General features: G+C 37.1%; 1 protein-coding gene across 1 annotated transcript in view; it reads right to left on the reverse strand.

The window, feature by feature from the left end:
• TTC39B (tetratricopeptide repeat domain 39B) overlaps positions 1 to 20,714 on the reverse strand; it is a 145,480-nt gene that overhangs the window by 72,915 nt on the left and 51,851 nt on the right. The window lies entirely within an intron of this gene.

The following is a 20,714-nucleotide window of genomic DNA, read 5'->3' on the forward strand; positions in this document are numbered from 1 at the left end:
GCAGGAACAGAAGGAGCTTTTCTGAGCACCCATTCTATGCTATGTTCTAGAGAGGGAATAAAATAATGCTAAGGCACATTCCCTCATTTATGAGGATGAGGTAACTGGGTGGGGTGGGAAGAACAACTCAGAAAATATGGCACCTGATTTGAGTTTTGAAGAAAACCAAGGATTCTAAGAAACACAAGCGATGAGGAAATACACTACAGTCATGGGAGATGCTTGTTCAAAGGCAAGAGATACTGGAAACAGAATGCAAGAGGGTATAGAAAGAAGTAATTTAAGCCTAGAAATGCAATTTAGAACAAGGTTGTAACGGAGTTAAAATGCCAAAAGGAGTTGTATTTGATCCTAGACCTAACAAAAGAGTCACAGGAGTTGATTGAGTAGGGGAGCAACAGGGTCAAATCTATGCTTTAGGACTATCACTCTGGCAGCTCTGTGAAAGATGGATTGGAGAAGAGACCAAATATAGGAAGGTATTCTCATAGACCAGAAGACAGGGGAGAAGGTCTTGAACTAGTGTGGGAGCTGTGAGTAGGGAAAAGTGAGATTATCCCTCCAAAGCACACACAAATGTTCAAGGGCTACAGTCTAATCAAAATGACCCAGAAGCACACAATATGGAAGAACTGTGAGAACATGGACAGGACACCAGAGGAGACTGCTCCCCTGCAGCTTAGACTGGACAGGGGCCTAACTGTGCCAATATATGCTAGTGATATTAAGATGGAGGTCAACAATAACAAAGGTGGGATATCCTGGACCCCTGTTTGAGTGGCATTTTGGAAGATTTGAGGGAGAAGTGATAGATGCAAATGTCACTGTCATAGGGATGGGGGATTCCAACTAAGCTGTGAAATACAACTAAAAAGAACTCCCACAAAATTTTTTCCAAGAACAATTTCCCGGAGTAGAAAAGAACAAAAACTGCACAATTAGAAAATCTTCACAAAACAGCATGAATTACAAATTTAAAGTTTCTAAGATATGTGACTGCCAAACTTCAAAACTATGGTTAAAAAAAAAAACTGGGTAAGCTTTAAGACAAAAGAAATTACAAACCAAAAAGTAACAATGAGAATTTCTGAAGATTTTACAAAATCAATGTTGAAGGTTTCTTATAAGACCAAGCATCTCTTTACCTCATATATGTAACCTCCACTTGAAAAACTTCAATAAAGAATTCTCGAAAACAAGCAAGATAATAACATTGAAATTTATTTATTTTTTAAAAGCCTCCTGTAACATAGTATCTGATTATTGAGAAAATTAAAAACCTTCTAGCAATTAGTAGATAGAACACTGGGCTGGAGATAGGAAACACAGCCTCTGACACTCACCATGTGATTTTGGGCAAGTCAGTTAACTTCTCTCAGCCTCAGTTTCCTTAACTGTAAAATGAGGAGATTAACAGCCTCAACCTTTCATGGTTGTTGTAACGATCCAATGATATAATATTCGTAAAGCACTCAGCACAGTGCCTGGACACAGAGTAGGTCCTCTATAAATGCTTATTCCCTCTCTCCCCATCCCCCTCGCCCCACACCACCAAAGCTGGTAATACTGATAAATGAGTGTATTTTATTAATGACAACATAACAAGTTGAAAAGAATTTGCAGATCTTTCCTGGAAGAGAGAATTAATTTACTCCCTCCCTTTTCAATAGCCAACCAAGTTGAGGTAAAAATGTTAATAAATCACCATAAGGTCTCAGAAGTAACTATCTTGTAAACCATTAGAAATGTTGCTCTGCCATCAGATACCAAGCCTGATCTGTGTATGTATAACGAGTTAATCACATTTAGAAACTGGATACAACCTCTGAAACCCAAATCTCCTGTCCATAGTAGAAAGGTAGATGACGGCAGACAACTCTGATATCCATCCCTTGATTAGATAGATACTGCCTACCAGGACACAAAAATTAGAAGGAGCAATTACATTTTTCAGAGGCAGTGTGACATAGTAGAAAGACTTGGAACAAGAGGTCAAAGGTTAATTTCTGGCTCTAGCACCTACTATACATATGACTGCAAAAAAAGAGGAGACAGTATAGCACAGTGGGAGACACAGAATCTGGAATCAGAGTACCTGTATTCAAATCCCAGTTCTACTGTTTAATATCTGGGAGATCAACTAGTCAACAAGCATTTTTTTTAAGACTTTGTCTCCCTATGCCACTGTTGACTGGAACAGAAACTTCAACCTGTCCTGTTTTTAAACTAGCCTGGCTCATCATTCCTTAGGCAGCAAGCCTAAAAGCACGTTGTTCAAAGAGTCTTACAATATCGGAGCTAGATTTAGTGCAGATACATCCAATCCACTTTAGCCCTACTGCGCTCAGAATTCCCAATTTTAAGCAATCCACACTAACCTCAGATTCAGCAATAGCAGGGAATACAGGTGTGTGCCACCACACCTGGCTCAACGAGCACTTATTAAGTGCCTACTATGTACCAGACAATGGAGATACCAATATGAAGAATGAAACCACACTTACTTCAAAGAGTTTACATGGAAACATGGCTGAATATATACAGAACAAATGTAAAAAACGTATAAACATACACAAAGTAATTATGCAGGGCAAACAGGAAGGTCCTCCACAAAGTCCTACTCTAATTTCTCATAGAATTCTCCTGTGTTCTTGAAAGCTAAACCAGCATGGTAAAGGCAGGTTCTACCCATACTAGAAAGGTCTCAAAAGCATGGCCCTGATAACAAGTAAAAGCCTGGTTTTTGAGACCCACCAAGCTAACTGTAGAAAAGCACAATATTAAGTGACTAGCCATCTGGTAATAGTGTTTTGGTTTTGTTTGTTTTTTAACCATTGGCAACTTATGTTACGTGTGAGGAGGTTGCAACACATAATCAATGGTGAACTCTGAAGAACAACAAAAATAAAGGACAACATCAAGGAACTGTACAATAAGAAGAAAAGATAGAAATCAAACTGCAAGAACAAAGGAAATTATAGGAAGACAGCCAAAGTGCTACACTGTTCCCTTTGCAATTTTGGGGAAAGAGAAGAAAGCTTCCAGAAGGATCGGTGGAAATCTCATTGCCAGTTTTGGGGGAAGCTTGGACAAGAGTCATATAGGATGGACAGGCATGAATGGATTGCAACTTGCATCATTGGTGGGAACTTCCAAATAAATGAGATCCTGAATTCATCTGAGTATGACAGTTAAGGAAGAGAAGCACTAGCAATTAGAGATCATCAGCCTTGGGGAAGGCTGATGCAAAGGTGCACAGTGGCCTCTGAGGAGCAAAGAGAAGGTCAGTTTGTCTAAATCATAAAAGGCAGGAGAAGAAATCCTGCACAGAGAAGGTTTTAAAGGGCTTTAAGGGCTAAACAGAGGAGTTTCCATCTATTCCATCCCAGAAGCCATAGAGAACCACTGGAGTTCACTGAGTAGGGAACTGACATGGTCAGATGTGTGTTTCAGTAAAATCACTCTGGAAGTTGTGTGGAGGATAGATGGGAGCAGAGAAAGGCTTGCAGGGGGAGCAGTCAGGAGGCTCTTGAAATAAATAATCCAGGTGAGGGGTGATGGGGAGGGGGGGCGGTGATGAACTAAGGTGGTAGCTCTGTGTTAAGAAAGAAGGGGAATGAATGGGAAATGTTGTAGAGGCAGAAGTAGCAAGATTTGACAACCGATTCAATATGAACTGAAGGAGAGAGGAGTCAAGGAGAGTAAACAGGGAGACTGGTAGACTTGTAGTACCTTCTATGGAAAGAGATCAGCTTGGAAGAGAAGTGGGTTTGGGGGATAAAAATAAGAAGTTTTATTTTAGATGAGTCAAGTTTGAGATGTTTCTGAGACATCCACTTGGAAATGCCCAGTAAATACTTAGTTGGGGATGTGAGGATGAAGCTCAGAGAAGGGAATGGAGCTGAATGGGCAAATCATTTCACTTCTCTGGGCCCCAGTTTCCTCATCTCTTGAATGGAGGGAGGGGCTATATACACAAGGAGCTTTTGTAAGAAAAACACTTTTTAAATAAACCTTTTAAGTGCTATATAATTATTTGGAGTAAGATGGTAATTCCCTAAAACTTTAAAATACCCTTAGAGATATAAAGCATTCATATTAGCAATTATAAAAGTTTATTCCAGAAAAACCTTCAATGTGTGAAAATATAATAAAAACCTCCTTTTTAGTAAAAGGCAAATATTAAGAAATATTTTCTCTGGTCTAGAGGCCCTTTACAGACACCTCCCTATCCATACCGTGGCCTTTTTAGAAATGTGTTTAACAGATTGAGAACAAAGGGTCTTTCTTTGGGAAATGGACAAAGGGTAAACTTTGAAGAAAGATTACTTCTTGTCTTGTTCGTATCATTATGCTCACCACTCCATCACCACCACGTCCACTGTTGAGCTAGATGGACTTTCAGAGGATAGTTTCCTCTTTTCCCATCCCTGAAAGTGATGGCAACAATACTCACCCTTCTTTCTACATTCAAGAAGGATGATGCAGATACTGATCTGTAGGGAAGAGACCTTTTTCAATCCTTGAAGTAAACTGTCCAGGGAGGAACTGAGTAGTAACTACTGTTTTGGATTGTTAACCCAAAACTATATTTTAACATTTATGATTTCTTCCTTGTTCAAGATTCCTATAAATGTTACTCAAATTGTCTTCAGGTAGAACTATATCAGAGGTATAGGTACAGGGGAACTATCACAGTTTAGAAATCTCTAAGCTACAAGTACTTAGATATTAGAATAATTTTAAATTAGAGTGTCTCTGGCAGACATGCCTTAAATGTCAGAATACAGCCTATTACCTCTCTGACAAATGTATATAAAAATCAGCAGAAATAGCACACCCATACACATGATTTAGTTACTGAGAATAAGATCATGTGGTGTCATTCCCCAACAAAGACAAAAAGCTACCACTGCCCACACTCAACCTCAGTGTTCTCTGGCAATTTCTCTCAGCTGCTTCCACTTGCTCGCTGACCTTCTACATCCTCCTCTCCAAAACTGCTCTACTTGGACAGACCTGACAGTGAAGGAGCGGGCTAAGCACTAAGCTAAAGGTTTCATCTACAAGTGATTCCTCTGTTTTTGGCATCATCCTCACAGGAATTTTCTGAGATGTAAATACATAAGAATATGCAAAAGCTGGTGCAAGATAAAGGGTAGGCAAAATAAGCAGCACCGAAGCTATTGTTAACAATAAGTTAGGAAAAAGGGATCAGAAATTTAGAGCTGGAATGTAGAGTTCATCTAGTCCAACTCCTTCTTTTTAAAGAAATTTCCCAAGTGGTAGAGAAGGATTTGAACTCAAATCCCATATTCTACTACAACACAATGAAAGAGGAATATTTTTTGATAAATACAAAAATAATTTTTGAAAACCAGAAAATATCTTTCCATAGTACAACAGTATTCTTTTGGGGGGGGAGGGGCAAAAGGAGGAAGAGAAAAGTCGAGTAGCAAAGTGTTACAGTGACAGCTAAGAGACTCCTGGGGGCAATAACACTGAAGGTTCAATTTTTGATCTTTGTCAAGGATTCACAAATAACTTCATCTAGTTCTGCATAAAAGTTTTAGTAAACTTCACATCTCTACTTCATTCAGGAAAATTAAATACAGTAGATCAAGATTCAATAATTTATGTCAAAGTACAAATTCTTTACAGATACCATACCACCTTTCACAGAGCAAATGAGAGATACAATGCAAAAATAGTATATTATATGAAAACTACAGCAATCCACTTAATTATGGGTTGTGTTAAAGCTTTTCAGTCACTCAGTCAGTGAATAAGTATTTATTAAGCAAATAACATGTGCCAGGCATTGTGCCTGGGCAGTGGGGATACAAAAAAAAGCAAGACTCCTCCTGCCCTGGAGGAATTCACCATCTATTGAGGGAGAAAACATGTAAACAACTATGTACAAACAAGCTATACACAGGATCATTAGGAAATAATCAATATAGGGAAGGCACTAGAATTAAGAGGGATTGGGAAAGGCTTCCTGCAGATACTTAATGTTTAACCATTTACCAAGTGCCAAGCACTGTGCTAAACAATGAAGGATACAAAAAAAGGGCAAAAATCAACTGCTGCCTTCAAGAAGCTTATCTTCCAATGCAAATTGGTTTTTTGGAACATCAGAACAAATTTTCCCATAAAAGCAATGTTTTAAAAGGCAATTTTCAAGGAGAGTCTGTAAATGTCAATTTAACTTAAAATATAGCTGAACTATATAACACCAGTCTGAGGTCTGGGTGATGGTAACAAGAAAAGAAGAGAAGGGGGAAAAAGGAGGCTTGTTCCCCATTTCCTGGGTTGAGTGGCCCTAGCAAAATTTTGAGAAAAGTTAAGTTTCTCTTTGGCATGTGCTTCTTGGCCCCTTCCTGAAACCCAGAACCTTTTTGTTCATCACACTCTAACATCCTACTCAGGAACACCCTATTTCCCTCTTAAGGTGTTCCACATATTTCAAAATTAACCACTTTTAACCCCCACTTACTTAAGTACAGTCAATCACTAAGTGTTAGACAAAATAATCTCCTAGGACTAATTCATTTTAGCTCCTTAAACCTCCTAGGCCATTTGAATTTGTAAAAGAGAATACTTGTTAACCCAAGGAATATCTAATGAGCTGAGTTTTACCACTATAACCAAAAAAGGGGGAGGAAAGGGGAAAAAATTCAAATAGTCCTCAGGAAAATCTAAAGGAGTAATCTCCCTGCCTAGGACTCTGCCACCAGGGTCAGCTCCCCTAATCTGCACGGTGCTGAAGAGCAGGCTCCTATTCCTCTGCTTCTGAGCCCACACATTCTGTCAAAGTTTCTGATTTTTGCAAAGGACATGTGGAGGAAGGGGAAACATAGATTAAGAGTAGGAAGGCTATACATAAAGCTCGGTGGGTGGCAATCATTTGTATCAGTAATTTGGGTGATTATAGGTCAGGGTCTGTCTCTCTGTTCCTGTCCTCTCTATTCCTGAATTCTTCAATGCTAAATTCAAAGTGGCAGCATTTAAGGTATGACAAAATTGTTTTAAAAATAAAAGCAGCAGCTGCTTTAACTCTGGGAGGTAAGAGAACCACCCCCCAAAAAAAATTTACATTTAAGGAAACCAAACAAAATACTGGCACAAAAAAACTAGCAAAATATGTCAGTGCAAGTCAAATGCATTTGGCATTGACAATGCTACCAGGTGGTATTTTTAAGTATTTTGACCACTAAAATTTCAACAGGACAACTTTTGTAAACAGTTTTAACTGTCTTTTTTTTTTAAAAGATAAAAGACTAGGACTAGGATCAGCCATCAAAACATACAGCTGGTTTTCTTCATATGCCACAAAAAGAGAAGCCAGGGCAAAGACAATTTAACAAAGACAAATAACTGGAGTGGGGGAGGGGGGGAGGAGTTCCAATATCAAATCACAGGGCTCAGGGCTAGAAGGTGGTCCTTAAAAGATCATTTAGCCCAAATCTCACAAGCTACATATGAAGAAACAGAGACACAGAGAAAGGAACTGACTTTCCCAAGGTCATACAGTAGTAAATGAGAGGCAAGAATAGAACCTAGGTCCTCAGACTTCAAATCTTTGTACTAAATGATGTCTCAATTTCCTATAAAATGTTAAGGATTAAATAGTAACTTAAATGTAATGCATATCTATTTTTCCTCAAATTTCTCTGAAGTAAAAAAAAAATGGGTATATACAGAGTCAGCAAGAAGGACACAATGAATCAGGCCAAATGTTTATGACTGTAAGAATGCGCCATAGAAAGCTGGCACTGATGCAGAGACACAATTAGAAATAAATAATAATGTAAAGACCACTTTTTTTTAAACTCCAATTCACTGCAATCACAGAGGAGAACAGCAACTAACACTGCATTTTCTGAAATTAAGCTCTATCACTAATAATGTTCTTTTAAAAGAGCACACTACTTTTGCTTACTTTTTCTTTCATGAAGGTTTTAATTACACAGACACAAAAATCTAACAATATAAATGACAAAATACCTGAGCTAGTCACAGGAAATGTGATGTGAGCCATCCTTATGCTGCTATTGTTCTATGGCCAAAGTCTCAGCATCCCTAAATGCATACCTTGCAGTAGCTGAAACCTAGCCTCAGCATCCTCAAGGATTAAGTCACAGATAGCAAGTGGCAAGAAATTCTGTTAGATCAGAGCTCAAGGCTTGCCCTTAGTAAAAAATAAAGATAAGTGAACAAGGAAAAGGATCTAGATGTATGTTCTAAATTAAAATGCAAACCTAAAACCACTGATGCAAAAGGACATTAAATTATTTTTAAAGAGTCTGCCACAAAGAAGACATTATAATAATGACTTCAAAAGCTGCTAAAATGATGCTAAAATATACTTACAGATTTGCAGTAGCAATAACTTTAAAGGAATGAATACAGTCCCACTATGAAGATAAGTCTTTCTTCCCCTCTGACCTCGCAGATGTTTTCAAGCCAGCAAAAAGACAAAGAAAATTCAGTTTCTGCTTTGTCCACTGATGTCCATGAGGCTGAATGATTATCAAGCAAAATATCAAAATAAAAATGAAGAGTTTATAAGGCAGAAGCAGCTTGCAGCATCGCAGGACGCTCCATAGCAAAATTTAAAGAAATGTCAGCTGTAGTGGAAGCTACCGTTCCTGCTGTATAGCTGATGCCTCAGCAGGAAGAGGATGCTGGGAGATTTTTTCCAATCTGTACTGCAGCCTAATTCTAATCCATCACTGCTTAACTACTAAGAGGGAAATACAGAAGGGAAAAATATGAATGCCTTGCATTTTAAAACTAAAGTTCAATTAAGCATTTTCAAGCAATTAACTGGAAATTATCATAAAAGAAGGGAGAGGACTGTAGAAAAACTATTAAGGGGGGAAACGGAGTTATGAATCAATTTTTTGTAAAATTAGAAAGCAAGAGAGGTAAATATCTAGGCAGATATGATGGTTTATATTATAATTTATACATGATTTATTTATCTTTGTTTAAAGTCTAAGTGAGCAAATGCCACCAAAAATACATGTTAACTGACTGGAGAGGCTTTTAGAAACATGACTAGTGGGTGGTGGGTCACATTACAAAAACAATGTAGTGAGAGAACACTTGAGCCAGCGCCAATAGAAAGGACTCAGGACCTGGACTAGCCATTAACCAAAGGGCGTGGAGCCAGAAGGTTCCTTTAGAGATCACCCAGTTTAACACCCTCATTTTTCGTATAAGTAAATCCACCAAAGACCACACAGATATTTAGTAGTGAACTTGAGGTCTTCCGATCAGAAAGCCATTGTTCTTCCCTACAATCCCACACTCCATTTAAGTATATTAGTATGTAGATTTTACTGACCTGAAGACAGCAGGATAGCAGAAAGTGATGAAAGAAAAGAAAGCACACAAGCAAAATCTTTGATTCCCTATTAGGCCTAGAGCACCTCCTACACTCAAATCCTTCCCTAGATAATGTGACCTTAAACAATTAACCCCTCTGGGTCTCAGTTCCTGAACCTTTAAAATGTAAATAGTGGACTAGAAGAATTCTAAGGTTCTGCTAATCTAAGCCACACTATCTTAGGATCTTAAGAAACTTTAGTTTTACAAACATCAAAACCAGTCTAAAATATGTGTTGAGATATCTATTACTCTTTCAAAACTGGTTTAAAAATAAAATTTTACTCTAGAGTACAAACTATAGAGGTAGTATAGAAGATTAGGACCTAGGTCCAAATCCAAGCTCTGCCATTTACTATTTATATGACTTTAGGTAGGTCACTTAACTTTTGTAGACTTTAATACCAGTAATGGCACTTACAGAGTGCTTTAAGGTATATGAAGCATCTTAAATATATTAGCTAGTATATTCTTGCATGTATTTAATTAACTACAACAAAGATCTTTGAATAGATCTATGTATATACTCCCCAAGGGTGGGGGTAGGGAACAGTGGGAAACAAAACAAATTACAAAAGTTAAAATATAAGGTAGCTAGGTGGTACAATAGGTAGAGTCAAGAGGACAGGAGTTCAAATCCAGGCTCGGACACTTAACGGCTGTGTGACTCTAGGCAAGTCACTTAACCTGGTTTGATTCAGTTCCACATTGGTAAAATGAGCTGGAGAAGGAAATGGCAAATCACTCTAGTATCTTCACCAAGAAAACCCCAAATCGGATCAGGAGAGTCAGATAAAACTAAAGGGACTCAAAAACTACAAGGCTAAAAAATGTGGGGCCTTAACAGCAATCTATGGGAAGTTTGACTCATACTACTCATTTGAATTATAATAAGGGCAAATAATGAGGTTTGGATTTTCCCTCCTTACAAATATGCAGGAAGGAGGCAGGAGAAAATACCCACTTAGACATTCAACTCAGAACTAACCAACTGTAAGTAGCAAGCACCCTCCAGGGTAAAGAACAGACCATCCTCCAGGGATAGTCTTTTTGTATTTTGAAAATAGATTGCTTTTCTTTATCCTGTTTACTCTGAGCTTTTCAATGAGTTTTATGACTTGATTATCACTTCCAAAATTCAGATACCAATACCAGGTGCAAAAATCTGGCAAAATCCTCACTCTAGACCCAAACACCATGCATCTAACTAATCCTGAAGCGCAAAACAAGGTTAAAATGGAAGCAGTGGAAATAAAATTGAAACTCAGGACTTCACTGCTAACCACTTCTTATAATATTATCATACTTAATTTTTTACATTAAACTTAACTTTAAATAAAACTTATTTTTTAAACTTTATGACTGAATAGATGAACGTAACTGTATAAAATGTGGGTAAATCTTTTTTAAATTATTTTTTGTGTCCCCTTTAACTTTCTTTTGTTCTATTCATCTCTATATATTTATATTCCCTTCACTATAGTTGGAATCAGTATATATTGATTTATTTATACTTTGTTTCATATCATTTCATATTTTATTTTGAAAATTTGATAAATTTAATTGGGTGAGCCAATCCCCAGTTGTTTTCTTCCCTAGTGGAAAAGGATGGAAGGGGAGGTGAAGCCACAATAAAAAATAAGGCTGCTAAAAACACCTTTGTCTTATGTAGCTTTTCCTTTTTTTTTTCCCCACAAAAAGGGGGGAAACATCATAAATCTAGGGTAAAAGCTTTTAAAATTCACTCTTATAGTTTGAAATCACCTGGAAAATTTCTGCTGATACAACCTCTAGAATTAAGGAAAAATTTATGACTCACAAAATGTCAGGAAAATGACACAAATGGAAAGAAGCAAACATCCTTAGTCCCAGACACTTCAGGAACAAAATCTTACACATTTATAGGATTTCCATTCATGTCCTACACCTGAATGTCCCAGAAGCACTTTAAATTCAGTATTTTCAAATTTTAACTCATCTTTTCTTCCTCTCCACAAAGAACTACATACTTCCTCCTAACTTTCTTAATTCTGCAGATGATAACACCAATCTCCTTAATTCCAGATTTAGATCCTCCAAGTGATCTTTGATTTTTCCCTAGCTTTCACATCCAAATGAGTTGCCTTGACCTTTTGATTCTCTCAATAAAGTATTTTCTACTCTCACCATCATTACCCTAGATCAGGCCCTCAATTCTACCTTTCATGGCTAAGAGAAGTGAATTTGAGTAAGGAGGCCTGGATTTAAAGTAAGGTTCCAACAATTCTTTGCTAGGTGTCCATAGCTAACTCACTTCAGGGAATCACAGTTTCCTCCTCTATAAAATGGGTTTAATAATACTTGCATTCCCTCTCTCATTGGGTTATTACGGAGAAAGTACTTTAGTAAACTAGAAAGCACTAAATAAATGTGAACTATTACTTTAGTATTTGAAGAACTGCCTCAAGTCTCTCCCCTCTCAATAACATCCTTTACACAACTGCCACAGTAACAGTATAGTGCTAGTCAAACCCACAAACTCCCAACTACTGTTGGTAAAGACCAAATATTTGACAAAAACTCCTGGGAAAGCCGTAAAGCGATCTGGCAGAAGTTATATTTAGATCAACATCTCACAACATGAACCAAAATGAGCTCCAAACATATATGTCATAGGACATAACAGGTAATATCATAAACAAATTTGAGAAGCAAGGAAGAAGTCTTTACTATGTGAAAAGTCCATGACCAAACAAGAAGAATCACAGGATTAGATAAAAAGAGCAATACTGATTACATAAAATTTAAAGTTTCTGCACAAACAAAATCAATGGAGTTAGAAAAAAGTTAGCTAGGAAAGAAATCTTTGCAGCAATATGGGAAGGCTCTAACTGAGGAGGTGGTATTTGTACACAAAGCCAGGGAAACTATAAAATGATGCAATTTTAGGGAGAAAATTCAGAAGTCTATTGTTAACAATAACAATAACACAATAACAACAACAACAAAAGCAACAGTTCTTTCAACTGCTGGATTCCTTCTCCACTGATATAAAAATATCATTATTTGAACTCAGCAAGTATAAAATGTTTAACACATATCAATGAAGGCCAGAGACTGAAGGCTTCAAGTTTGAATGCAGACTTTAAACTGAACCGATGACAAAGGTGATATTACTTCAAGGACAAAACTATTAAGGAGAAAACCACTACTGAATGTTAAAAAAAAATTAACCAGGATCCTGAAATCAAAGCTAAATAGGAACACACTTAAAGTAATTAATATCTATATAATACCAACCTCAATGTACATTTTCTGAACAACAAAATCAACAATAACAGATTTGGAAAATAGCTTAACAAAAAGCCATACAGTATTAACAATATGAGTACTTATTACCTTAAGAAAGCAATAAAAAGATGAAGACTTCCTTGTCAGAAGCAAGTTACAGGATTCATAGACATTCTCAGAGAATATCACAAACAAGTCAAAAACCTACAGAAAGACTTTTGGAACCAGCACACATAACTTCACCAGGTAATAGTAAAGACTGACCACATGCTGCTGCATTTATCAAATATAACCTAAAGTATTTTGACTCCAGATGGAGCACATGAAGTAGCTAAAATCCCAAAGTGGAACCCAAAGGCCCTTACTGGGCAACATCTATGAGAATGCAGCCAACAATGTTGACAAAACATCAAACAATGGCTGAATTAGTCAGTACAAGAATTTTTTTAAGCACCTGCCAAGCTTTATTCTAATAAGCTTTGGGGCTATAAAAGACTTGCTCTCAAGGAGAATATGCAAACAACTTTGGGGGAAACAACAAGCAAACACCATGTATGATAAGATATATACGAGATAAATTGGAACTAATCAAGAGCCTGTCATGTGGATTTGTTCATGGAAAAGGAGGGAGAAGATATGATGTCAATTCAAGATGAGGTCACTGCCACCAGATTTTACCGAATGGTTTATATGTAAGGAGTCCAACTTAGTGATTAATGTAGATTATGTAAAGAAAAGGCAAAAATTGTGTAAAACACAACTGCAGGCTGTAAAATTTTTAGCACTTACTAAAATAGCAAAGATATAACCTGGTGGCTAGAAATAAATATCAAAATTAAACCATCTTTCATGGACTGACAGTAAATCCCCATAAAACAAAGAGCTCAAAATATCCTGGAGAACTCAACCAACAAACTGTATTAGAATTATATCATTATCACAGACCAAACTGTTGCCCCCAATTACCTACGTATAGCATTGATCCACGAAAACTTAAGGAGGTGCCACCATGCCAAATATTCACTCTCCAAGCTATATGGAACAAAAAGTTGTCAGCATGAGGCAGCTAGGTGGCACAGTGAGTACAGCACCGCCCCTGGAGCCAGGAGGACCTGAATTCAAAGCCGGCCTCCGACACTTGACACATGTACTAGCTGTGTGACCTTGGGCAAGTGACTTAACCCTAATTGCCCTGTCAAAAAAAAAAAAAGTTGTCAGCATATGGGGACCCAGAAAGAGGAAATCAAAATTATGTAGGAACAAGATGAAGTGCATGCCATCCTTTCCACTTTTGGAGTTGTACCAACTAAAATTTGACAGTCTTTCAGTATACCTACAAAAGATGAACTTATATTCTAAGAGTTTTATTCAACTACTAAAATCAGTCATTTTAGCAACTTATTATAAAAGTCCATAGAACATTAAATATAAAAATAATAGAAGGGTAATGACTTGTCCCAGAACATCTGAACATCATCAAAAAGGGATGAGATCTCATAAGAATGAGATAATGATAAAAGCAGAAGCAATAATAATAGCTCACATTTCTAGAGCTATAATAAGTACTTTACAAAGTACTTTCACCACAACAGTGTGAGGTATATAATACAGTATTAATACTCACATTTTACAGATGATGAAACAGATTCAGAAGTTATGACTTGTCCATATCTATGTTTAGACTATAAGCTTCTTAAGGACAAAGTCTGAATCACTTTCACTAGCCATCCCTCACACCTGGAATGGACTTCTTCACCTTGTCTTCTTCCTTCAAGACACTGCTTCAGCACCAGCTTCTAAAAGAAGCCTCTCCTGACCCCCTCAACTACCTTATATTTAGCAACCATATATTTATTCTATATATTTATATATGTCATAGTTATTGGCTTTGTCATTAGAATATAAACTGTGAGAAAGAGATAATTTCATTGTACTTTTACCCTCAGCAATTAGCACAGCTGCCTGGCACATTGTCAGTCCTCAATAAATGTTTTTTGATTGACTAATTTGTACTCCCAACACCTATCAGAGTATCTGGCACATATTAAACACTTAATAATTTTTTAATGTTTGACCGCCATTAAACTAGAGCATACCTATCCTCCAATAACCAATTCAAATGCTACCTCCCCCATAAAGGCATTCCCAGATCCTGCCCATCTGAAAGTGATTTCTCCCTTTTCTGCTCTCCTATTACTTTATACCTTTCTTACATGCTTGCTACATTCTAACCAGTATTATATTTTTACATGTATCTGTATACAAGTCTTTTTTCTTCCTATTAGACTGTAAAGTTTTGCATGGTGCTTAAAAACCTAAAGACTATAACTCCTCTATCTTTGTAGGTCCCCGACTACCCCTCCACAACCTACATTGCAACGACATTTTTCCCAGGAGGCTGAAGTGCCCCCAGGAATTAATATAAATTTGAACTTTAATAAAAAGATTATCAATTTTTAATAGAGGATCAAAATAGAACTTTCACTATCTATTCTCTTAGTTAACTTTTTGCAGCAAAATTGTCTTTATTGACAAAGTATTAAAAGGCCTGCTTTTATGCAACTACATTCAATTTTTGAAATTCGTATTCTCAGTTAGGTTTCTACTTCCTCTCACATCCATTGAGGCCTTAAAATTGGTGTTTCAAAACAACTACAATGGCAGTTGGTACTTCAAATAGTTTTTGACCAGAGGCACTGGGTTAACTTCACATATGGATTACACCATGTCATATTAGAGTTACACATATTACAATTTTATTTTAAATATAAAATAAAACTTCACTATTTTATAATTATGGTAGACAGAATACTGAGAGCATTTCTACTTGGGATTTTTATCTTTAGATATAAAGAAGAGCTGTATTTCAGAAAGATTAGCCAAAAGTTATATATCAAATCCCATTTATCATATAAGAATGAGAGATCCAGTAGGGTTAAGGAAAAATAACTTAGGTTGAATTTTCATCACATATTAAATCTTTATTTAATTTAAACCCTTTTGATGGTAAAAAGTCCGAGACAAGTCTAGTGCCTTTCATTCCTGCTCTAGGACAAGCTCTACCAAAACCTATAGGATTTTCTTTCTCCCTAGCTACTACTTGGTATGTACCTGTCAATTTTTACTGGGCTCACAGAGCATGAAACATAAAACTAGAACAGAGAACAAACAGCATCTGACTTAGAATCACAGGTAATAATCCTGTTCTCTAGGACTGCTCTCTTGATATAAGGCTTGCTGTCTTTGAATTCTCAATATCCACTGATTCTTACCACTTTCCTACATCTAAGCTTCTGGTCCTAGACAACTCATTGCAAAGAATAACAATCAAGACCCATTCCTTCTTCCCCCACAGCCCTACTGATGTATTTCCTGCTTGTGAGCCATCATATGACCTTAGTAGCAGACAGCTGATTCTACTTACCATAACCACAGCCCATGAAGATGAGTCATGAGAAATGGTTTAGAGCAGAGGTGTCAAGCATGCAGCCAAAAACACTCCAATGAGGACCAAATATAATTGGGAAATATTTAACAGATTAAAATGTAATTGGGAAATATTTAACAAAATAAATAAAAATACAATAAAGCTTTAAAAACATTGGCATTTTAAAACTAAGTCAATATGCAGATTAGTGGCCCCATTTCTATTTGAGTTTGACACCACTGGCTTACAGCTTGAGACTAGAGAAAGCAGGTATATATCTAGTATTGGGTCAACCTAAGATCCTATAATGATTTAGAACTAGAAGGGACTCTTTAGAGACCATCTGGTCCAACCAGCTCATTTTAAAGATGAGATGAAGTGACACACAAGTGACAGGTAAGCAGAACAGAAAGAATTCAAACGCAGATCCTGACTTCAAGTCTAGGGCTCTTACCAATATGCTGCTTCCTTGATCAAACAAACTAGGCCTTCTTAAACTTTTTCTACTCTCAACCCCTTCAGCGACCCATAGTTTAAGAAGTGCTGAACTAAACTATAGTGGATTCCAACTTCTTGAAACCAGTCCAGAAGCTTCTTTGCCCATGGCCTCAGAGTAGTCCCCTTACAGTTGTCTCTTAACTTCTCTGATCTCAAAACCCCAAGTCAAGGAATCAAGGATCCTGACCTTCTTTGCTCCCAGACCACTTTAACCCCCTCAGTACAAAGACCTACCACATCTAATCTCTATTTATCTTTTTGTCTTCTGCTACTGTCACCATAAGTGGATGTCAATTCTGTCATTCACTCCTTTTTCACACATGCTGGACTACAAAAAGATGTTTTCTTGGGTTTATTCATAAGGAATACAGAATACATATAAATTCAGAAATAACACACCAGGGAATACGAACTAAAAGTGTGTATAAAATGAAATTACCTAGGCTTATTTAGGGAGTGCCTAAACTTTCAAACCTCATCTTTAATTCAAGTTTCCCAAACTCAGCTCAGCTTTCACGATTCTTAGCCTAAAGCATACTCTGTAGTACCCAAATCTGAAAGGGGATAAAAAGAAGTATCATGTACAATTAAAGCTGTCCCCAGAACCCAGAAAATAGAGTAATTCAAACTGACATCCAGTCTTTCTCTCCCTACCTCCCAAAACCACACACACACACACACATACACACACACACACGCACACACACAATACACATGCATTGCCCAAAATATCAACTGCTCTATCCCTTGAAATGTCTACTTCAGGAAACAGTCTATATTAACTTAAGTGAAGATTTACTTAAAACCAGCCATACAAGTTACAACATAAAATTAATTCCCTATTTAACAATCATGTAATTTCAAAAATATGTGCCACATAACGAGATGCATTACATTTCATCCAAAGAATTCACCAACAAATGGCCAGCCTACTGTTACTGGTGATGAGCTTCTTTGCACTTAGCTAAAAGGATCCTTGGAAAACACAAAAAGACTATTGCTGGGACTGTATATGAAGTCCTTCCGGCATGGTAGAATTTGTCAAAGACCATGCTCCATTGCTGTGGCCTTTGAGAATCAATGGTAACTTCACAGCCACTATGATGCATCAGAATATAACTTATGGATAGGCAGGACAGGCAGATGTGAATGTGTATACATGCGCACGTGTGTATGTCTGTGTGCCTGTGTGTGTGCAGAGGCAGACATGTGGTAAGTTGACATGGATGGACTGCAATCTGCATTGTTGGAGAAAACTCCCAAGTCAATGAGATCACAGTTCTATATGAGCAGGAGTACAGTTTTCAAAGCACTTTCACATGTAAATTATCTTGTTTGGACCACACAACAACCTAGACTTTATTAGACTTTGTAGGCAGACTTGGAAATTGTGTCCCCATTCTATAGATGAAAAAACTGAGATATTAATGACATTCAGAATATGAGCAATTTTAAATCATATAACACTGTGTTCAATTAAAATGGGAGAATAAGGAAATTAGCTAGAAGCAACTGAATAAAAATCAGTCTTTTTCACCTTTGGTGAAAGAAAGAAAAAGGGAGAAAGGCACAGAATTATAGAAAGTGCAACAGATCTGGCATCCAAAGACAGAGGTTCAAATCCTGACAGTGCCACTATGCCAAGCTGTGGGACCACAGGCAAGTCACATGATCCATTCAAGCTGAAATTTTAATTCATAAATCAATAGAGGAGAAGTACATGGAATCAAAGGAGATAATTCTTTTCCAATAACAGGAAAGGAAAGTTACTTGAGGTACAACGTTTTTACTTTTGAAGAGGTTCAAAGATACAGAAGACATACAGTAATGCCTTATCTATCTGAAATCAATAGGAAATGGGATATGCAGCATATTTTCCAGCTAAATGAAATTTATGCCTTTCAAGTATTAATATTTTTAAAGACCTTTTTGGATGTAAATTCTTCTAAAATGTGGCATGCTTTCCTCTCTTCTGCAGCACAGCATACTGAAGGTAATTGTCTTTTCCTTGTTGATTCAAGAGCATCAGGAAAAAACATCAATTATCAAAATAGACTACAACATTATGATGACTTCAAGGGTTATTGAGGTATGGAAGGTTGTTTGTCCCTATACTGAATTTACCAAACTGCTGTGATTTTTTTAAGGCTATTTTTATAGTTCTTTCCCCTTTCTCATTAAGGCACCCAGGTCTTAGGAGGCTCATAATCTTCCTTTTTTCCAAAACTTCCCAAGAATACCACTCTACCAGGAATACTCTACCACTGACATTCATATATCTTCCCATTTTTATCAGCCACCTTTACCACAGACTACCAAACTGTAGGCACTGGGAATCTAGGCTAGGTATGAGACAATTCATTCGAAGATATATCTTATACTCCCTCCCAAACTCTACCCTAAAAATCAGAACCTATTCACAAGCATTCTAACCAAAAGCCAGTGGGTTTGTTTAGCTCAAATCTAGAATGGGCTAAGGCTAAAATTAGCTGGTTATTCAGAGGTATCAACCCAGATGGGGTGCTAAAGACCAAAACAATCTGATTCTTCAAAAGAAAAAAATGAAGATTCAGAATAAACATATTAGGTAAAAGATCTGTCAAATAGGAGCCTAACTTTTAGCTCTATTTACTCTATCACTATAGATGATATAAAATGAGAAGGTGGAAAGAAGGTTGGCTTGAGAGGCGAAAGATTTGAATCTAAATCTCATCTCTGCCACTTATTACATTAGGCAAGTCACTTAACTTCCCTAGGCCTCAGTTTATTTATCTATCAAATGAAGGGTTTGGATTGGATGACCTCTGAGGTGCCATACAGCTCTAGATCTATGATCTCTTTACTTGTTCTTTCTGCTTGTCAGAGCATCTGCCTCTAGTAGTCCTCAACCCTTTAATTTGCCATACCTAATCTGCTATAACCTGAAAAAAAATTACTAGCACTAATAGAATTCTGTTCAAATTAAGAGCATAGTATGTGAGCGAGAACCGTGGTTGTAAAAAAAATATGTGAACTGTAACATTTATTTTAACTGTTCAGGGTTTTTTTTTTTGTTTTGGGGGGGTTTTTGCTTACATTTCAGAAATCAAAATAAGGAGAGTATAAATCATGAAAAGAGACTGAATTTTAGCAAAAGTAAAGAATACTTTAATGGATCCATGATCTCGCTAATTTAGGTATTCACTTTACTAGTCTATACCACATATGTTTAGTACAGTTCATGTCTGGCTTTCCATAAATTCTTCATAAAGAATCTATTAAATACAATAAAAACCTTTCTTTGACCTTTTTAATATTTCAAACAAATTCCAGGGTCTCCATCTGTTTTCCCATCATTTTTGCTACATGAGCAGTCGACCTTTTCTTTTAATAATTTATGTCCTTTGTGGTGTGATAGGCTATGGACAGATATGAAGGAATGGTCAAAAGTTGAAGGGGAAAAGTTTCTAGGCTTTGGTGAGGACAAAATTGGGAAGTCCCTAAGCTATAGAGTAGATAGAACTACAAGGGACCAGGAATAAAGTGATGCTGATGGACAGCACCCTTCTATCATCCACTTAAGTCATCAAGAGCATAAAGGTTTCTTTGTTTCATATGTAACTTAAAGCGTTGGTTTGGTGACATAGTATCTAGCAGTGCCCCTGACATAAGAAACCACCAGCACAGGGGGCTTTGCATCTCCTCATAGTTGACAGTTCTCCCACAGCATGCCAGCCTTATATGGCCCAATGGCCACCATTGTAAATGTTTCCTATGTGGCGGAAAGGTAGACTGAAGGAAGAACTGGCATTCAACTGAACTAGAACTATCAACATATATCCTTTTCTGTATTCAGCACCTGTAGCCTTATTAGCTAAGTAAACCTATACTTTTGTAATCCACTTAATCCTATCAGGACAATCATTTGTGCTATCTGGATACCTGTGCTTCCAGAGCTGCCTAGGACAGGTGGTGTTTTATATATCACCTTGCACTCAAGCCATCGCTGGAAATGTGCTCCAGGCCTATATACACCCACAGGTGTATGGACTTAGTGTGGGATTTAGGGATGGAAGAGACTTTTGACATCCGGCCTCAGAGTTCTTAATTTTTTTATGTCATATACCCCCTTTGGCAGTCTAGG

The sequence above is a fragment of the Trichosurus vulpecula genome, chromosome 9, assembly GCF_011100635.1.
Source record: "Trichosurus vulpecula isolate mTriVul1 chromosome 9, mTriVul1.pri, whole genome shotgun sequence".
Taxonomy (NCBI): Eukaryota; Metazoa; Chordata; class Mammalia; order Diprotodontia; family Phalangeridae; genus Trichosurus; species Trichosurus vulpecula.